General features: G+C 40.6%; 1 protein-coding gene across 1 annotated transcript in view; it reads left to right on the plus strand.

Moving 5' to 3' along the window:
- Positions 1–2,046: 2,046 nt before the first annotated feature.
- The window catches only part of hs3st1l1 (heparan sulfate (glucosamine) 3-O-sulfotransferase 1-like1), a 29,381-nt gene continuing 11,082 nt past the window's right edge, over positions 2,047–20,345 (plus strand). The window contains exon 1 of the mRNA XM_004554553.2: positions 2,047–2,405. The gene's annotated coding sequence lies outside the window, so the exon portion shown is untranslated. The remainder of the gene's footprint in view (positions 2,406–20,345) is intronic.

The following is a 20,345-nucleotide window of genomic DNA, read 5'->3' on the forward strand; positions in this document are numbered from 1 at the left end:
TTCTTGTAATTTTTTATGTTGTCTTGAGCAATAGTTCTCCTCTGTTTCTTAAAGTCTTTAAAAGTTTTTCTTTCTTTTTTTGGACATTGTTTGTTGAACCACTTAACACTGATCTATGAATCATTCATGCATGAAAGAGACACCTAACTCACAAAAGAAATGGTGGTGGACAAAAGAAGAAGTGGCAAACTATCTGGAGCAGATGGATAGTATCTGGAAGTCATGTCTTTAAGAAGCAGGAACAATAGGAAGGAAGAAACAATAGAAAATAGAAACAAAGTCCACTAAAGACCTGACACAGGACCTGAGAGATGCACCCGAGCCTTCAGTTGATCCATCAACTGTTTGCAGAAAGCCTTGTTAGAAATGGATTCAGAGGAAGGGTGGTCGTCAGGAAGACGTTCCTAAAGAAGGGAAACAGGAAGAAAAGGCTGAGCTATGCCAAATTACACAAGAACTGGACTGTCAAAGTGGTGATAGGTCTTATGGAGTGATGAAACCAAATGCGAAATTTGGGTTCAAATTGTTGTCAACATGCATTCAGGAGGTCAGAAGAAATGTACATATCTACAACCATCTGTAAAAACACAGTGGAAACTATGTCATGATTTGCCAGTGGATTTGGGGATCTTGTCAAAATTGATGGAATTATAAATGTAGAAATACACTGTCGGATTCTTATCCACCATTCAGAACCATCTGGAAAGAGTCTGATTGGCAAGAGCTTCATTTTTCAGCATGACAATGATCCCAAGCACAGTGCCAATGCAGTAAATCCATACTTGGATAGAAACACACAATGGAACATGTCCAGTCAGTCACCTCGACATAATTGAAGCAGTCAATGGTCATGTGGTTAGAGAACAGCCAACATCCAAAGCCACAATCCAAAGAAGAGATTTAAATGTACTTCAGGAAGCCTGGAGAGCTATTCCTGAAGACGTTTTTAAAGAAATTGCCTAAGAGAGTTCAGGCTGTGTTGAGGAATGATTGTAACCATGTCAAATATTGACTTTCAAACTTGTTAGAATCTCTTTTTGTAATTTATGTTTGTACATTTTTTACATTTTTCAGTAAATTGCTGCACCTATATTCTATTTTCCTAGCAAAAAAAAAAAAAAATTAGTGGTGCTTTTTGCACAGTACTGTACATCCACCATGAGACATCTAAATGTTATACTTAATAATAAATATGAACACTTAGGTTCAAGTAAGGGGCAAGCTTATTTTCTCCTTCTTTTAAACTCTAGATAAGAAGATCTGTTTCTTTAAATTTCCAAAGGCAACAACATTACCCCTCCCCCCTTTTTACAATTTCACTCATATTTAGGGTAGTTTTAATTTGAACAATGAAATCCAGCACTTTGACTGTCTTCCAAGAGACACTGTCTGAAAATGTGCGCCTTCATCTCCATATTTAAATGATCACCCATGAAATCTGGCTTCTCCCTGTGCCAGGATGGCCATTTGGAGCGGCTATAAACACGTCTGATTTCCAGTGTGACTAGACAACTCATCACCCTTCTTTTCTAACAGAACCAAGACTTTAATCAAGAAAAGAAAGAAAAGGCCTCATGTATAGATTGTAAATCAGTCTACTGTTAAGTCTGGTGCCAAGGCTTTCACGAAACGCTCCTTTAGTGCTTTGTCTTGGGCACATTTCTCATAATAATGTGATAGGGCGAATAGTGTGATGGCATTGGTCGAATTTTTCTGTCGGAAGTATAATATGTCTGTTTGAAACTGAAGTTACGCATTTTCCAGCACATCTGCTGTTTTTTCAAGGTACTAATATAGAGTCATATAACTGTTTAATATCACTGCTCTGTCTTCTTTAGGCATGTATAATGGTAAAGCCTATTGTTTATTAGGCAAACCCAATCTTCTATAGTCACAGAAAGGCACAAGTCTGACAAAACAGAAAGAATAAAACGAATAATAGATAATAAATACGATTAGGGTGGGAGGCTATTGTGTTCGGGTCTGAGCTGGAGCTCTCCCTTAAAGCTCAGGATTGCAGAGCATCAGTGAGGAGAGCACCTTTCCCTGATCATCTGACGGCAGACGGCTCCTCCCCGCTCCCTCCTGTCTGCTACGCAAAGCAGTGGCTCGGGCACAACTCTGCCCGCGTTTCTATCCACGGGGTTCGTCTACGTGAGCAGGAGACCGGAGTCGAGTTCTCCACTTTGAATAAACAAGGACTGCGTTCCTGCACTGGTGTCGGCTTTCCAGTGAATCAGTGATGAGAGTGGCCGAGAGCACAGGCGGACGCTTTTCTCCCGTGCGGACCTGCAGAGCGCAAAAGTGCGCGCCCCGGTTCGGCTTCGTCTCCATCCTCCGCTCCTGAGATCAACCCAAATCCAAAGAGGCGCGCTGAGATCCCCCACGAACCCCCCTCGTGCGAGGTAACCGGATTTTCTCTCAAGCTTTCCCCTTACTTTGAGGACACACTGCTTCTCAGCAGCTCACACACATGCGTTACGCTTTCATGCAAAACTTGAATCTCCTAGCGTCTGAGAAAAGGATGCTGTTTTTTAAATTGAATTTTTATTCTTTTCAATTCACGGGTGATTCATTTCTCAGTTGTCAAGCTCGAACAAATCCAGTTATCGCCTCGCAGCGAGCCGATCCTCTGACATTTTGAAATATGATTAGTCACTCATGTGAAATAGGTGCCTCGTCGTTTTTCTGGACCTCACATTTAAATTCTTTTTAATAGAGTATTGATCAAACTAATTAAAAAATAAACGCTGCATCCAATAAATTAACTTTAGGCTCTCACGGGAGCACCGTCTTTTCTAAACCCTGTGGGCTTTGACATTTAAAGTAAGCTTTCCAATAACACCTCTAACACATTAAAAGTTTGGGGCAAAATTTGCGAAGTTAGTGTTTTTTTTTCTTTTTAAGGGATTAAAATGCGAACTTAAACAGAGATGTTTGCAGAACTCCCCCCCCCCAGCTCCAGATTGAAACTGAAAGCTCTTATATTCCATTTTAAAGAGTCGCCGTGTAAACTCAATCAGACAAGAGCAGCTAATGATAATTACCCCTCTCCTGTACTCGGGAAACGTAGCCTTGATGTGGCATTGTTTCTTTCCTCGGCATCATTTCATCTCCTGTATCTGCTATCACAACCAAAGCAAGTGAAATTCCAGCAGCCACATACTATAACGTCACAGGATGCAAATTGCCATGGGCTGTGCAATTCACCTTTGATTATGAGCATGTGGGTGTTGGCTTATGTGAGCTGGTTCTTCCAGCAGCAGGATTTCCTCCAAGGCATAAACCGTTGTTTGAGTGGAATAAGTTCTGTGATGAAATTCAAATGAAACATAATGGCTTTTTTTCCCCAGCTGAAACCCTGTCCTATCTCTTTTGCTTCAAGTGGGCTTTAATTGCTCTGTATTTAAAATAGGTTCAATCTTTAGGCTGCATAACCATGCTCTGGAAAGTAATGTGGTGGTGTTAATGTTCTGACAATTACTTTTTGGGTGTAGACTGCTCATTATATTGAGATGTGCTGTAGTCTTTTTGTTATTTTTTTCCCACTGAAAATCCCCCTTTTAAAGATTTTATTTGAAATACATAGTGAGCGCGTGCAAAAAAACTTTCTAGATGGACACTTATTAATCAAGAGGCAAATGGTGAAAAGGCTACACAATGAGTTCTCTGCAAGCTGGTTAGAAAATTGGAATTAAAGGCCAAAAGGTCGACATGAAAAAGGGGTCACCATCATTATTTTCATACCCGACTAATCAACATGAATGTGGTGACTGTGCATCTGTTGCTAAGCCAGAACGGATATTTTGTTTGCTTCATCCTATGCTCGAACCAAACGTGTAAGTATTGCAGAAAGCAGTGAAGCCGGGCGGTCTATGAGATCATCTTGACAGTAAGTGTGTACGAGTTAGGTTGTAAAGACAATGGTGAGATAGGGAGGCGGTTATGATTTCTAAATCCACAGAGAAAACAAAAGGTGTCTCTGTGGTGTAGGAGTGGACAAACACGCAGGGTCAGTTGTTTTTTACACCACACCATGAGGGGTTCGTGTGGTAAGCATAGAAGAAGGAGGAGGAGGTGGGAGAGAAACAGTTTCAATTGCCTGTTATTACATTTTTTTTTCTTTTTTGTGTTTGATGGAGTTTATCCAGTTGGCTCCACTTGAGCAAAGCGGGGGACGAGGGGTGGGGTGGGGTGGAGGAAGAGAAGAACAATAAAACAGAAGTGAATTTTCTCCTCCTCAAGTTTTGCTAATCAAGAGCAATAAAAAATAACACGAGCGTAGAGTTAATATTTGATGAGGTTATGTTTGCTGAATTAAAGGATGAAAACTATTAGCTGAGGCATATGAGACTTTTGTTAAAAATGCAAATGAAATCGAGTGTTTGGCTTTTATGTGTGTGTGTGGTTGTGGGAGGATGTAGGTTTTCCCTCAAGAGATCCAACTTTTATGAAACACATTTTTTTAAAATGCTTTTAAATTGGCACAATTCAGCCTGAAGGCTCTAAACTCTGTATCAAAGTCAAATGTCAATGAAACCATTAAACTATTTATCCATATTGTTTATTTTTATTTGTGAACAATTGTGACCAAAACAATATTTTTAATCGACATTTCTTGTACTGTACAGCCTCTATTTTTAAGTCATGGAATTTATGCTTGTGTAATGGTCAGACTGGCCAGGACAATATCATGAAATGTATGAAATGCATGTTTGTTAAATGGCCTGTATTTGTATTGCGCTTTACTTAGTCTTTAAGGACCGCAAAGCGCTTTACACTACATTCAGTCATTCACACACACTGGCGACGGCAAGCTACATTGTAACCATAGCTCCCCTGGGGCGCACTGACAGAGGCGAGGCTGCCAGACACTGGCGCCACCGGGCCCTCTGGGCCTCTGATCACCACCAGTAGGCAACAGGTGGAGTGTCTTGCCCAAGGACACAACGACCGAGACTGTCGGAGCCGGGGCTCGAACTGGCAACCTTCCGATTACAAGACGAACTGCCAACTCTTGAGCCACGATCGCACCGTTAACCTTGACCGTGACCCAAAGTCTTAACTGTTTCAATTGTCATAAAATGGCTTGAAAAGGGCTTCAAAATGCCGCTCTGTCAGAAATATGCCTGAATTGGTGTGCTAATTATACAGCAATGACTGTTAGTGGAGAGTGTAATTCAGATTATTTTCTGTAACTATGTCGCTTCAACACTAAGTGTAACAGCAACCGTTTTTAGCCACAATAGATACTGCCCATCTAAATAACTTCAGATTTAAAGCTGCACTTCCTTCAGTCCCCAGCAGTGTACCCGTTCCGTGTGGAGCAGAATGGATACATAGCTGTCGAGACACACACTGACATATGTGGCTCTGTATCCACTATGAAAGGTGATAGCCCTATCATATTGCACAGGCAGGTAACCAGATTGGAGGTATTGTTGGCCATTGCTTTGTAGCACCTGTGATTTGAGCACTCTCAGCACTGCTGAATACATTTGCATATTAGCTACTTCCTGTGATTTGCATCCTGGAATTACAGGCTGAGTTAAGAGGTTGCAGAACTCCCCACTGCACAGTTATGACAGGTGCTAACTAGTCTCCTTGGTACAATGTGAGAAAAACATCACAGAGTGATAAGGAGTCACCAGAAACTCTGAAGGTGTGAACATAACATGCATGAAAAGACATTTCTAGAGAGAATTGCTGCGATTGTTAGCATGCTGAGCTAGCTATAGCAAGCTAGCCAGCCGAGCTCGGTGGTTGCTACTTTCAAAGTGAAATACAGACTCCAAGGCACAATGAATCTTCTAAAGTTCCCAATGTGGAAAGAGTAAGAAACAATCTTTTATCTATGTAGTGCAGCTAAGAGTTCATAAGGCCATCTCCTGTCAGTGGTTGCTCTTAGTCATCAGTTAGCCTGCTTTCTTCCTACCCAGGGGCCTGAAGCTCTCTGTCTCCAATTAGGCCCAAAAAGTTGTGTTGTTGTGAAAAAGAATATAATATAAAATACATAAATTAAACTGAGGTATAACTTTATTTTTTAATAAATATTGAAGGCTGTTTTCCTGACTGATATGGGGCAGTGAAGGAGTGGTTTATTCTTGTTAGCATTGTGAATGGAGTGACTTGCTAGTGATAAGATTTACAAGACCCAGGCATCATTATTTCCCTGCACCCAGTTAAATAGAAGTTGTCAGCTGTCATGTGCTTTGTGATTGACTTTGATCCTGCCTAATGATCACTGTGTTCATCTCGGAGCCGTAGGACATCGCTCGTCATGCTCTCAGCCTGATATAATATGCACATGATTTCAAAACTGAGCCTCTTGACCTAGTGAATTCTCAGTTCTGCTGGCTTTTTGATTTTGGATATTTACACCCCTGTGATTAGGTCACCCAAGTACAATCACTCATCCAGCATTGTGATGGTAATGTCATACAGAGGCTGATTTATGTGTGTGTGTGTCTGTAGAATTGGCTGGATCCCCTGTCTGCCTCCCCCGTGGACTGATTACTGATCAGACTAGCATTTCATATCAGCCTTGTGGGGGGAAATTAGAGGATTAGCAACAACTTCATGCTTATTCCCTACATATCTTCCAGGCCTCCAAATCCTCTGGAAGCCATTGTTATTTTAAGTAGCTTGGCAATTGAGCATGGAAGCAAGTTCTAATTCTCCCAAGTCTTTGGAGATGCTGAGCTGCAGAAAGTTAACATTTTGGAGCTACTTCCCCTGCTATTCATGTTCTTTCATGATGTGAAAATGAGTAACTGAGAGAGGGCCATGAAGCTGGCTGCCAGGACCTCTTCACTCCAATCCTTGGTTCATACATAATAGATAAGTCACTGTAACTTACAGTACAGGGCCATAACTAGGCTAATGCTTAGATTTGCATATTTGTGCCGGATTCCATAATTCATGAGCGTGCAGCAGGCAGAGATCCATGCTGCAAACCTTGGTCCACATGATGAGCACCATATATATCTATCCAACATATCCAACATGCGTACCAACAACATTAAAAGGGTGTACAGAAGCTGTCTTTTCCAGGCACATGAGAGCTTTGTCTTCATCATCAAAAGCTTCAGAGTCTGAACTCTGCCTTTGGGGAAGCCTTATTAAAGGCATGCAGATGAGAGAATCAGACAACAGGCTTTCTCCCGCTTAATTTACTGCAATTCTGAAATAATAGGACAGGGTGAGAGCGGATGAAAGAAGAGACAGCAGAGGGCAGCGACACCTTGTAGTGAACAGATTTCACGAGCCACTTTTTCATCAAGGGGTTCAAGAAAGCCAGACACCCTCATCAATGGCGAGTGTTATGAAGCAGATTTATCATTCCACTTGATGATGGGACAAGTCATTTATTCATTAAGTTTTTGTTCTTTTTCTTGCATACACACACACACACACACACACACACACACATATATATATATATATATGTATGTGTGTGTGTGTGTGTGTGTGTGTGCGCGCACTCATAGTTTGAATATCTTGTCATATTTGTCAGTCTTGCGTTGCTTTGGAGGGAGCACAACCCTGTGATGTAGAGTGAGTCTTGCTTTGATTCAGATGCCTTTTCCATACGTATCAATTTATTTTGTGTGGACGCGTCGACGTGTGGGTGTGTGCACCTGTGGCTGTGTAGTAGGGAGATTTTCTGTTTGTGACACGGTTCCAGTGTGCGTCTGGTGACCTGAGTGCAGATTATTTCACATTTCAATGAAACGATTTCCTGCATCACAACGTTTTACCATTAATTTAGAGATTTTAAAGTAATCTGGGGAGCTAACGAAGGAATTCACACAAAGACGACCTTATGGTTCACATTTTCAAAGAAGTCTGCTGAGCTGTTAGTCATCTGTCAGTGTGGACAACATCATTACTTCTAAGGAATACATTTTCTGCATTTGTCCACGTTTCCTTTTCTTTTCACATCACTGGTTGTAATTTTAAAGGAACAAATGAATACTCATGAGAACAAAATGTCAAGCATTGGTCGGTCCTACTGACTTGCACTCTTGTCACCACCAGAAGCAACACTTGACATTTGTTCCAAAGGCGAAGATCTGGGTTAGTCTAAATATGAAATTTGATCTTTAGAGACACCGATTTAGATTTATTGTTGGAAGGTCAAACACCTAACGAAGGCAGCTCAGAGGATGTTTTCAAAGTTAAGCGGAGAGGAGATGAAAATAATGACACACTGTTGAGTATTTAACAGTGGCTCGGCACAGCATGGCCCAGTAGAAAGCTATCTGACCAGTATTAATAATGTCTCACTTGTGCTTATTGGCGAAGAGTTTAGCAGCAATCTCTCGAGGTAATGTGGGGAGCTGTCCATGGTGCTGAATGAGACTGTTCATCTTGTGTTCTGGAAAAGAGAAAGCCCAGATGAGTACCTCTCGTTTTTTTCCACCTCCAGAGGGAACACTGCTCATCTCAAACTTGAAATTGAACCTTGAAAGATTCTGTTTCTCTTTTTCTGACTTAAAGGCAAAGGGGTGACACGAGGTGTAGTTACTGAGCTATATGAAGCTGAATCTCAAAATAGTCACAATTATGACACAATTCAAAAGCGAGGATTCAGTGCTTGTACATTTAAAAACAATTATTTATTGTGATTTGTAGTCTTATATCACCAGGGTGAAACACATTGCAGTGTAATGCAACTTGCATTTGTACTTGTACTGAAAGCCTGCTTTTTAATTTTCAATATCATTTATGTGTGGTTTTGGAGTACCTTTTTTAGCCAAATAAATATTGCTCCCATATCTGGTTCATTCTCTGTCCTTTATTGGATGGTTAATTGAATATAATGGGGCTGGGGACTGTGAACCTTTCAAAACGAGCAACTCACAGTCTATTGTGCAACACAAATCTGAAAGGCTAATAATAAAAGCCATGTCACAAAGGAAAGATAATAAAGTGTTTCGGGTTTTTATTATTATTATTATTTTACAGGCAAAAGGTAAAAGGTAACATGGTCTTTTTATTTTTCCACCCTAGAAAAAATATTTGTGCTTTTTCACTATTATGTTTAATTAACAATTAACAGATTTTTAATACTAATCAATAATGAATCAATTGCTCTAACATTGCTTAAAATATAAAAACTCTTGAGGTGAATATTTTTGTAAATGGAATGTATAAATACTGTAATTATAAATAAATAGGCAATACATTGACCTTTTAAAAGTGGTTATTAGTTGCAGCACAATTATTCTACTACAGTGCAACTTAATCATTGATAACTAGCTCCAGTTTTATAAGAAAACATAGTTAATCAAACACCCTAACACTTAACCAACAGAAAAACAAACAAAAACTTACCAGGCTTATTACGTATTTCAGAATGAAATATATTTAAAATGTGTTAATAAATTGGAAATTCCTAGTTAATTACACCTTAGTAAACACGTAACTTTAAGGTTTAGATTTATGTGTCTGTATGTGAATAATACGTCTACAAAAATATTAAAAAAAATATTTGTTGAACTCTGTATAGTACAATTTATAGTGCTGTAAGTAGCTGATAGCAGTTGACAAGGATTACACTTTGATGACACTGGCACAAAAGTACTGTAGCTGACTTGAAGCAGCTGAATTTTCAGATATATGCACAAAGTTTTTCAGTGTTGGTTCTGTGATGCACTATTTGTGGCTATGGTGAGAATAAGGATGTCACTACATATAAGCTATTTGCTACCAAAACTCGAAAAGCACAGCGTATTAGCGTATTAGCTGCTACAATAGTGTCGCTCCAAATAATTGATAAGAAAGGCAGTATGGAGGTACTTTGTACTGTTAATCTGAAATAAACATTACCATTTTGTTTGAAAAAGCTAGCAATGCTGCTGTGAAATGAATGTTCCACAGGCTGAAATGTTTGCAGTGGAAAATGCTACATAGATGCATAAGCTAATGTAACAGCTGTAGACAACTCAGCACCAAATCTAACATTTCAGTGACAACATAATGCTAACATTTTTAAATGACTTTTTTCAGAGAGATTTTAAGTACTGCAAGTCCAAATACATGCAGTTAGTGGAGATAGGCTCCGGCCCCCCCGTGACCCTGACAGAAGCCGAAGAGAATGGATAGATGAATTAATTAGAAACATATAATGAAGGTTTTTACATTGCTTACGCCAAATGTTCATTCCTGATCACAACTCTAAAATAGGAGAACAACCTGCCAGTACAAATTCCCAAATGTGACTCAACCAATATAAAACACAACAATGCTACATCCATCCAGCCTGGAGGTCACTGCAAACTCTCGGTACCTCAGCAGAGCTGGCAATATCATCAAGGACCACTCTCACCCCAGCAACCAACTGTTTGAACTATTACCGTCAGGCCGACGGTACAGGTCACATAAAACCAGGACAAACAGATTCAGGGATAGCTTCTTTCCCAGAGCTATCACCGTAGTAAATAAGCACAAAAACAATTGAACCTATTCCATACCGTCACTGTCATTATATTAATGCTGCTATCCTGTATATATTGTACATACTATTGTTTGAGTACTTACGATTGTTTTTTTTGTACCTTTTATATTTTACATTTATATTTATTATTGAAACTTGCACCAAGGGAGTGGCACTCCAGTTTCGTTGTACTCTGTACAATGACAATAAAGGCTATTCTATTCTATTCTATTTATTTTTTATCATAGCATTGCTATGCAGCCCTTTTATTGATGGTGCCATACAACCTTAAAAAATGGCAGCTAGTGCATTTTAAATAAAGATGTGACCTGGTTTCACTACAGGAAACTCAAGAGTGGAACAGGTTAAGTATCCAGAACAATGCATATAAAACAGGACTATTGAACAGACTTACATTTCTATCTTTGGGGTCAGTCACTGTAGAAGCTGAAAGAATTTCATTGTTTTCTAAGAGCAGAAATTCCATTAAAAACTGCTAATGTTTGACTATTGATTGTCCTAAATGTACTCATGTATTCTTACTTATGCGCTGTGTATGTTGTGTGTTTGGTAATTGGCTCGGCATTAGTTTCTGAACCCTAAGGCCATAGCCCCTTTTCTGTAACACTGCCACGGTAACATTTCAGTGTCAGAGTGCTCTCCAACCCTGAAATGAAAATCCACAGTGACTAGTGAATGTGCCGTATCATTATCTGGGGATATAAAGATGTAATCTGTATGGATAATTCTAATTTCACTCAACTATTGGAGAGATTCACATGAGCTTCTTCTTAATTTATCCATATTCTTTTTCAGATTTTCCATTTCACTTCACAGCACATTTGTACACTCCTTCTAATCTTGTAATTACAGCATTTGCTTATTTCCCACAAATCTACAGTATGTGTGTAACAGATGTTCATTATGTTTTGATTGTTTGATCAGTCAGCGATAACTTAGGGCGTAAGAGGATAATGGTGATTATTTTTACATTTGCTTTCAGTTTTTTCCCATCTAGATAGACAAGCCAAAATATTATATAAAATGGGATTAAAAATAATTACATGCAGCCTGAAATGCTTGAAAAAGCTTTATTTTTGTTTTTGTTACCAGTGTGTTTATGTAAAGAGGACGATTTGCAATGCATGTCACTGAAATTGTATATTGTAATCAATATTCATGCATCACTGTAAATTAACCCACTAAAAAAGGCTTCGCTTTAGTGTCAGGTAAATATTTAATGGCATGTATGCTAAACATATGTTCATTTTGTATGCATACTTTGGCTCCTGGCATTTTTCTACACAGTCACTCACATTTTAGTAGCTGCCAAACAGATTTGTACAAATTTGTAGAGTGGAGCATTTATTATACAGTGCACATGGAGGGTATTTTTAATTTTTTTTTTCATTTCAAAGCAGATCTATTCTTTGGTTTAAAGAGTGAGCGTGTGATAAAGACTGTGCCATTTAACAGGATTTAACTCGAGGCTATCTCGACTCGATAAAAACTGGACAGAGTTTGTCTCTCACCTTGAGAACGACTTTTCAGCGCATGGCTTCTTCTTTACATCATATCCTCTTCAGTTAACTGCAGCATGGTCCACAGTTGTGGAATACTGCGAGGATTAGCGAGGGCATTTGATGTTGGCATTCAGGGTTTCAAAGAACTTACCAATTCTCATTCTGCATGTGTCAGAATACAGAGCTGGTGGTTTCAGTCATTGTCTGAAATGGCACTCAATCTGAGGATGAATTCTTTTGGTTCAGCTTTGTGGGAGAGTTGAAAATCTGAAATTAAATTAATTAGCAATAGTCGAATAAATTGACAGACGTCACTGGGATCCATCTTTTGAGTTTTGAACAATCTGCTTGTTTTTTGGTGTTATACTAGTGCAATATAAAACATTTTAGCCACAAAAAACGCATCATACTGTTAAATAAACACTCTTTATTAATGTTATAGTAAGGAAAGACTGAAAACCTTTGCTTAGATTAGCTCCAATGTTATCATTTGGCTGTTAGCCTTAATGTTAACAGTAGGCTGATGTGGTCATCAGGTAATTGTTAATAGTTAAATGGCTAATGTTAATGTGTGAGCTGGCCAGGCTAACATGTTAAATACTTAAGTGTATTTAAAGTGGGGGCTCTGCTGACCTCGTGAAATTCCTCACAGAGGTTTGCTCCATATTGTGAATATACTATGTTCAGCTCCTAGTGGTCGGTGGGGTTGAAATAATGTGTAAACTGGAGGAGGTGCAGATGATGCTGTAGCAAATGAGCTTCTAATATGATATTAATTTTTAGTCTGGATTAGTATCTGAGTATTTTTTTTACAACCCTAGTGCATATATGCTGTAAGGGAACATTTATACCAAGCTAAGAAAACTCCCTCTCGCGCAATATAGACTAGGGCTGCCACGATTTGTCGACTAGTCACGATTACGTCGACTATCAAAATCGTCGACGACTGATTTAATAGTCGACGCGTCGTTTGAAACTTTGTACGATCACAAAAGACGCAGGAATAAGTGGCAGGATTTAAGAGTGTAATAACGGACTGAAACAGAAGATGGCAGCATTGCATGTACAAGGATGTCAGCTACCGTTAAACCCCGAAGAAGAAGAAGAAGAAGCAGCTGTGTCCCAGAATTCATAGCGCGGCCCAGCGCAGTTTCCAACAATGGCGGCAGCTAGTTAGTTTTAATGTTACTCTTATTATTCTTTCTGGGTCACAAAATAAACGTTTAACATATTTTCAGGCGAGAATGTAGCTGTGTAAACCTCAAATATCTGCTCAGTTTATCAGGACACCACATATTTTCTTTTTTTTTTTTTTTTTTTTTTCTAAATGACATCAGAAACAGCAGTATGCGACATTACGTGATGGCAGAGCTTCAGTTCATCCTTTGTCATTTTTTTTTTTTTTTTTTTTTTTTAATAAATAGGACAGGGGGAATGAATGAGAGAGAGAGGGGGAGAGAAAGAAAGAAAACCAAAGGGGAGAAGAGACGGTGAGAAGGGGGGGGAAGAGAGAGAAAAAAAAAAACTCCTGGGTCACCTGTATGGAGAAAAAAAAAAAACAACAAACAAACAAAAACAAACAGAGGAGACAGCAAACAACAAAGAGCAACATAATAATAGAGAAAACAAAGCACCATCACAATAAACTAGCTAGTCATAGATATCAGTATTTACTAAGTAATAAACGATATTGTGCAGCACGCAAGATAGACAGCGCACAGTGTGCTTTGAGGCAGCAGCCAAGAAAGCTTTAGTCCGCATCTGTGAATACCCATGTGTGCATACCTGTGTGGATCAGCATGCTTGCATTCCAAAGGTTTCTCCATGTAATGATCTGCTAGGGAGTGTGGGGGGGCCACAGCCCCGTCCTCCAGGGTGTGAAGCGGGTATGGAGGAGATCAAAACTCCAGACATCCAGAGGCCCCCAGAACACAAGAGACCATGGAAGACCAACAGAGGGGCAGCCGCGCCACTGTCCCAGTAAGAGCTGAGGAGAGTCCCAGATGAGGGCTCGCCCAGCAGCCGCGGAGCAGAAGTCAGGGGGAGTTGCAGTGACGCGCCCGTGAGCTCCGCCGCCCCCCAGCTGCGCCTGAGTGACCGAGCCCTAGGCCGAGAGGCCGGGGGCACCCCACCTCCAAAGGGGCCCGAGCGAGCCCCAGGCCCCGACAAGCGGCCGCCAAGGAGTGAGCCGGTGTGTACCCGGACGCCCACCCCCAGACACAAAGAACCACCAACACACCGACACCTGAGGGAGTCCGCCACCGGCAGGGGAAGTGGTGGTGGGTGGAGATAGGCCTCCAAACCTTGGAGGGCCTGAGGTGTCCCCAGAGAGGTGGCGTCTGATACCCAACCTGACATATAGACACAGACATACGGGCACACACAGACACAAACATCCATTCCCACCCTCATGCTCTCATATGCACTCACTCCACACTCAACCAACGTGGAGACAGACATAAAGAGACGCTGTACACACAATCACACTCCCCAAGCGTACTCTACAAACCGGGTCTAGGTACCCTTGCCCCTGGAGGGGGGAATTGCACCCAGACCCAGGTGGTGTTACCCTTTTCCCTGCGGTGGGGAGAGGCAGACCACCCCGACTCCGCAGCAGCAGGGAGGCCCCACACCCCAGACCGCAGTCGGACGGCCAACTCCTCCTACTAGCCCTCCCGCTCCAGCAGGCCGCAGAGAATGGGGGTGGGAGAAGACTCCAAACCTCCCTCCACCCGCTCATTGTAGTGTTGATGCATATGTGTTCTAAGGTGCAATTAAAACCCAGGAGGGCATGGAGCTACCTGCCAAGGAGCAGCAGGTAAGCGCATAGTCCCTCCTGCTAACCCTCAATGACTAAGTGTATTTAAAATTGAGAGGTGGGTAACGACGTCAGGGGTGAGGTATACACCCTGATGGTGATTTGGACTCCGTGATTGTGCCCACCCCCAAGATCCTATATGTATGTGTAATGAGAGTGTGAATAATGTGAATGTCTAAGTTGTGGGATAAAATTGAGGCCACATATTTTCAAAAGCGCTCCGACGTTTTCGGAGACATCTGTTACCCACTAGCTCGTTAGCTAGGCGGGGGCAAGGCTAACTAGAGCCGTGAGAACACCGGACTCCCCGCAAATCGTTTTCAAACCCACCGCCGTCTTTCGCTACTCAGGTTAAATATATATGAGTCACTTAGATAACTTAAAATGTTATTGTTTGGCTTTTTTTTTTTAGTATTTTATTTGTTCCTGAGTAAATCAGTTTGTCTGAGATTAAAGTTATAGTTTTTACACAGCTGAATAAACGTCAAGCAGACAGCTGATTATCAGAAGTGTGAGATGCTCCAGAATATACTCCAGTGTCCTGTTATATTTTAGATAGCAAGGAGTTTATTAAACTTCACCGAAACAATCTGCAAATTTCATTAAAATTCAATAAACTATCATCTTGTCTTTATTTTTAGTTAGCACAGACCTTAAACACTTAAAGCTGTAAGCTAATGATAGTTATATAAGAGCAGATGCTGCTGGTGCAATAAGCTGTAGTTTTACGTCTAATGGATGACGATCTGATTAGTCGACTAATCGCAAAAATAATCGGTGACTAGTCGACTATCAAAATAATCGTTTGTGGCAGCCCTAATATAGACTAATACGATTGTGACAAATCATGTCAGTGTGTCATGAAATTACCAACCTCTGTAAGGATGCTACAAAGCTGCATAGCTTGGCTTATTTGGAAGCTAGCTAGCAAGCGTAGAAAGATTATTTGAGTAAGTTCACATCAACAAGTGACGTTAAGCCCAATCTCATTAAATTGACATTAGGATTATGTAAGGTGAGGGCTCCTTGCCCCCAAGAAGGTTTGAGAGCTCCTGCAGAAAACCACTAGCTTGGGTTTGATTTTTATATCTTTGGATGGCTGAAGTCACTGGAGATTAAATTTGTTTTGTGGGTTAGAGAAGTCTGTAGGGGTGTATCTGTGCATTGATAATTTCCAGAGCAACAGATGCAGTTGTATTGCAGTGTAATTTAATGCAAGGAGTACTCCACATAGGAAAACTCATTGCCCAGCAAATTAAACCATTACCTCCCCGGTTGGAGTTAAATATGGAGAAATTACTCATTTAATGTCTGATTACTCCCTAATAGAGCCATCTAAACAATGGTATCCACACATTCCCACAAGTAAATCCTGCTTCTCTGCAGCATACGGGTGGCAATTGCTTGTCAGGGTCAGAGTGAAGTTTTATTAAAAGATGCATGCTAAGAAGTCAAAAGAATTCATCTGTTTGGATTCATTATAAGATGGCTCTCTAGTCTGAAGATTTGTCTTCATTATCCAGCCAAACACCAGGCAGATAACACTCTGCCTCATTTGCTTTCCCAGCCTCAATTTTCCCTGAATGATAATGCAGCATCTCTTTTGTGTGGCTGTGGTAAAGACAAGCAAGCCATTTCCAATATGCACACAGGATTACAAAGGTTAATCATCAATTTAAAGCTAATCTTTGTTAAATACCAATAGAAGCTTGGTCTGTGCTCGAGACAGATATAATCAGGCAAACCCCCAAACAATCCTCCATCTAAATGAAGTGAAAGATGGTTAATCTAGGCTGTACGGCACAAGTTGATGAGCGAATACGGCGGAGGATTGCACCACAACTCTGAACTAATGTTCCACTGTTTGCTAAATTTAGTTGTCAATTCTATGGGGCGAACCACAGAAATGCTCCCAATTCTCGTATTTACTTAGAATAGAGTCCAATAGAAAGAGACCCCCAATAAAACTAATGCCACTTTCCAACTGAGGCATTTCATTTCACCCCCATCCTGCTCAGAGATCGTAATTCTTGTGTATTTATCCTTGCTTCATTGTTGCTGTGGAGTTGAGATAATTATGGAGTTTTAAAATTATGCAATCCCTTTTCCCTATTCTGGGAAAATGATTAATTAAATTTTTCCTTTTTTCCTCAGTTAATGCACAGACGACTGGGATCACAGGGTCTTAGTCATTATCTGGTCTGGTCTGCTCTGGTGAAACGTGTCTGCCAAGTTGGCTAATTAAAATTTGAGTTTCCTTCCATTGCAGGCTGTTCACATTAGTCAAAAGTGGCACTTCATGATATTAGAATAAAATGACTAAAGATTTTTAAAAGCTCATCCTCACATGCAGGTGTGCGGAAGTTAAACAGAGGGAAAAGAAAAAGCGGCACATTCACACACAGATTAAAGGCAGCCTTGCAGCTAGCCGGTCCTCATTAAGTTAAAGGCCAAGGGATATGTGGAGACCTTATTGATTACATCATGCTGGTGGTATTACATGTACTATTCATAACGATGTAGTCGATGTATAATCACCGCGTGAAAGAATCACTAGGAACACCCAAAAAATATCTGTTTAATAAAACCTTGTATTTTTAAAATATCTATATGTCCCATATAACATCTAACTGAACCGATCGTTTTATGGGCCTAATCTACGGAATTCAAGGGGACAACATTTAACAGGAATTATGGTAAAGTAAAATAAAACTAAAATATTCATGATAACCCCGGGTGGCATCGACTTTTAAATGCACAGGAAGTAAAGTTCTATATGTTATTTCTTTCAAACTTCTTGACTAGCGAGATAAGCTTAGGACAAAACATTGTGTTTCCCATTAACCTAAGCCATTTCAAGTCTGGGCAGGAATTTACAATAATGGGAAATAGAATCAGCTCACCTTAATGGCAGAGGCATAATTCCATTGACAAGGCAGGCTCCTTTAATAAAGATAAGCCCTGAAGAAAATCAATAACCTGAACTAATTTCGAATGGACTCAGACGAACATAACATTCGCACCCAAGCAAACATTTTTAAAAGGCCTTTTTCATTGCTATTGCTTAGAGAACAAACCGAGGCTGTTTCCCAATCTTCGCTACATGACACAGTAACAAAGCAAGCCAACAAGTAATCTTGCAGATGCCCTTTCTCTGATTCTTTTTATTCCCCCATTAGGCCTCTGATGCTGGGTCCACAAACTTCTCTAATTAAGAATTCGTCTTCAGCACATTCGCCCATAAAACGAGCCTTGCTGCAGAATGTGGGGTGATAAAAGGAGTTATTGGGCCTGCGACCTCCTTTGCCTCTTATCTCCCATAAACACTTCAGTTGGTTTTTACAGGACTGTGGAGGCGGTGGTACGAGCAATAAGCCAAAGGGGAATGGCCAAAAGGCTGGGGTGGTGGGGGGTGGTGATGATGTCTTATTCATGAAGAACGGCTCAACAAGGGGGCGCAGATGAAATTGACAGCGAGAAGTCATCGTCATCATACTACAGGCGGTAATGTGGCTCCGATAAGACCCGTCTTGTAGTTGAAGTTGATTAATCTTTGCGCCGGGCTTCATTTCACCGTGTGCCGTGGTGATTTTTAAAGCGGTAAAATACAGAGTGCTTAAGCTCTTTTGGGAGGGAAATAAAAAATATAATATCGCACACTCATTAGCTTTACCGGGGGTTCTTACAGTAGCTTGTGGGTTTAGCGACACACCAGCAGAAGACAAAGCTCTGCTCTCCTATGAAAGTCACCCTGCTGAAGTGACACGTTTTATTCCCTCTATCTTCTTAACCTGATTCTGTCACCCACCCAGGACTACACATGCACAGATATTTTCATTAAGTTGCAGACAGGTTTCTTACAGCCATTAAAATGAGCCTGAAGTCTTGTACGTCACCTACTCTGGTTTTCTTTCCACACACATTAAATTCAGTTAAAGCAAAGAGTGTTTTTTTTCAATAGCATATTTTTTTTTGTTTTCTTTTCTTTTTAACCCACACCTCATTTCAGTGTGCGCATGCTCTGGTGATTTGAACCGATGGTGGATCCCTTCCTGCTATGCAGGCTGAACACAAGAAAGTGTACGGTGAGATTGCATTCAAACCGCTGCCAGTGTTGTGTTCTCAAAAAAGAACAAGAGCAGAAAGAGTATAAAGTAACAGAGGCTGCCAATACTTGTGGTTAGCCTTCCTTGAAAATGTCTGTAAACGGTGCCTCACTGGTGGAGGAATCTCAGCTTAAAAGCGCGTGTGGAGCCCAACTGGCGCTGGAGTTTTCGTCTGCTCTCATGCACGGGGAAGATTTTGCAGAGGTTACGCTAAAAAAGCAGCTCGGTGCTTCACGGGCAACGGTGTGGAGCGGTGCGAAGGCAAACGCAGTAAACAATGTAATGATAGAACGAACGACAGCCGCGCGGAGCTATGGTGGTTTATGTCCTCCCTCACCTCTGCCCAGTCGGGCCTCTGAAGCACACCCCTGCCAGAGAAGCAGGCGGCAGTGCACGGGGAAATGGAGCTGGAGATTGTTATTATAGATAAACACTTCTCTTACGATCTAGTTTGCCCTGCAACCAGGAAATTACAAGGATGTTGCTCAAAGTTGAGCGCAGAGGCAACTGGTTTTATTTGCCTCTGAGGTGCCAGTATGCACAGTCACAAACTGCGCTCAATAAATGATGCTGAGTCACATGTGGGAAATTGATGGTCTTTTTATAGTACTTTTATAAATTTGTATATATGGATGATGTTTATTAATAGAAAAGTAACTGGGGGTTGTTTGTTTAACTGATGCCTTTCAGTTGCTTAATTAATGAACAACTGCAGTATAATTTGCTATATACCATGTGTTTAAATATGAAGATTTGCATTCTGTTCTATTAAATAAAGCATTCAGGGGTTCGCATAAACATAAGGTATTGACATGATGATGTCTACTGAGATAACACATTTAACCAAATGACTCATTATAAAACCAACGGTTAGTCGAAACCTTGTGCCTTAATCCAAGAGCATACGTTATTTTGCAGTTAATAAACAAAATCTTGCCTGAATCTTAATATAAATATTTAAATGCAATATGAACTAGGCATGCCACATTTTAAATGATACTGAAGATTACAACAGAGTTGCTCTAACCAGTCGTCCTGTTTATTCTGGAAGTTAAGAGATGCCTCTCCACTGCACTTCAAATGAACTCAAAGTGATGAACGATGCACCTTTGAAAAATATTTGTTTTGTATTCTTGGGGGAGGAGGGGAGAGTATTTTTTTATGCCTATCATTAATTAAAAAAGCAAAAACTAGAATATGCCTGTACACAGAAAATAGACTGAAGAAACACTTAGTGTGCAGTATGAACAGAAGGAATGACTACATCAAGTCAACATTAAAATGAGTTGATTTTGCCTCTCTTAAAGGTTTTGTGTCTGATAGAGTCGGTAAAAAGGATGACTTAGCAGGTTTTAAACTTAGCACTGTCTCAGCCCACACCGTCTGATCCATCCGATTGTGTTACGATCCGTGAGCCGCATTTGAGGCGACAACTTGAATTACTTATGCAGATGAGG

This window comes from Maylandia zebra, linkage group LG13 (assembly GCF_041146795.1).
Source record: "Maylandia zebra isolate NMK-2024a linkage group LG13, Mzebra_GT3a, whole genome shotgun sequence".
Classification (NCBI taxonomy): Eukaryota; Metazoa; Chordata; class Actinopteri; order Cichliformes; family Cichlidae; genus Maylandia; species Maylandia zebra.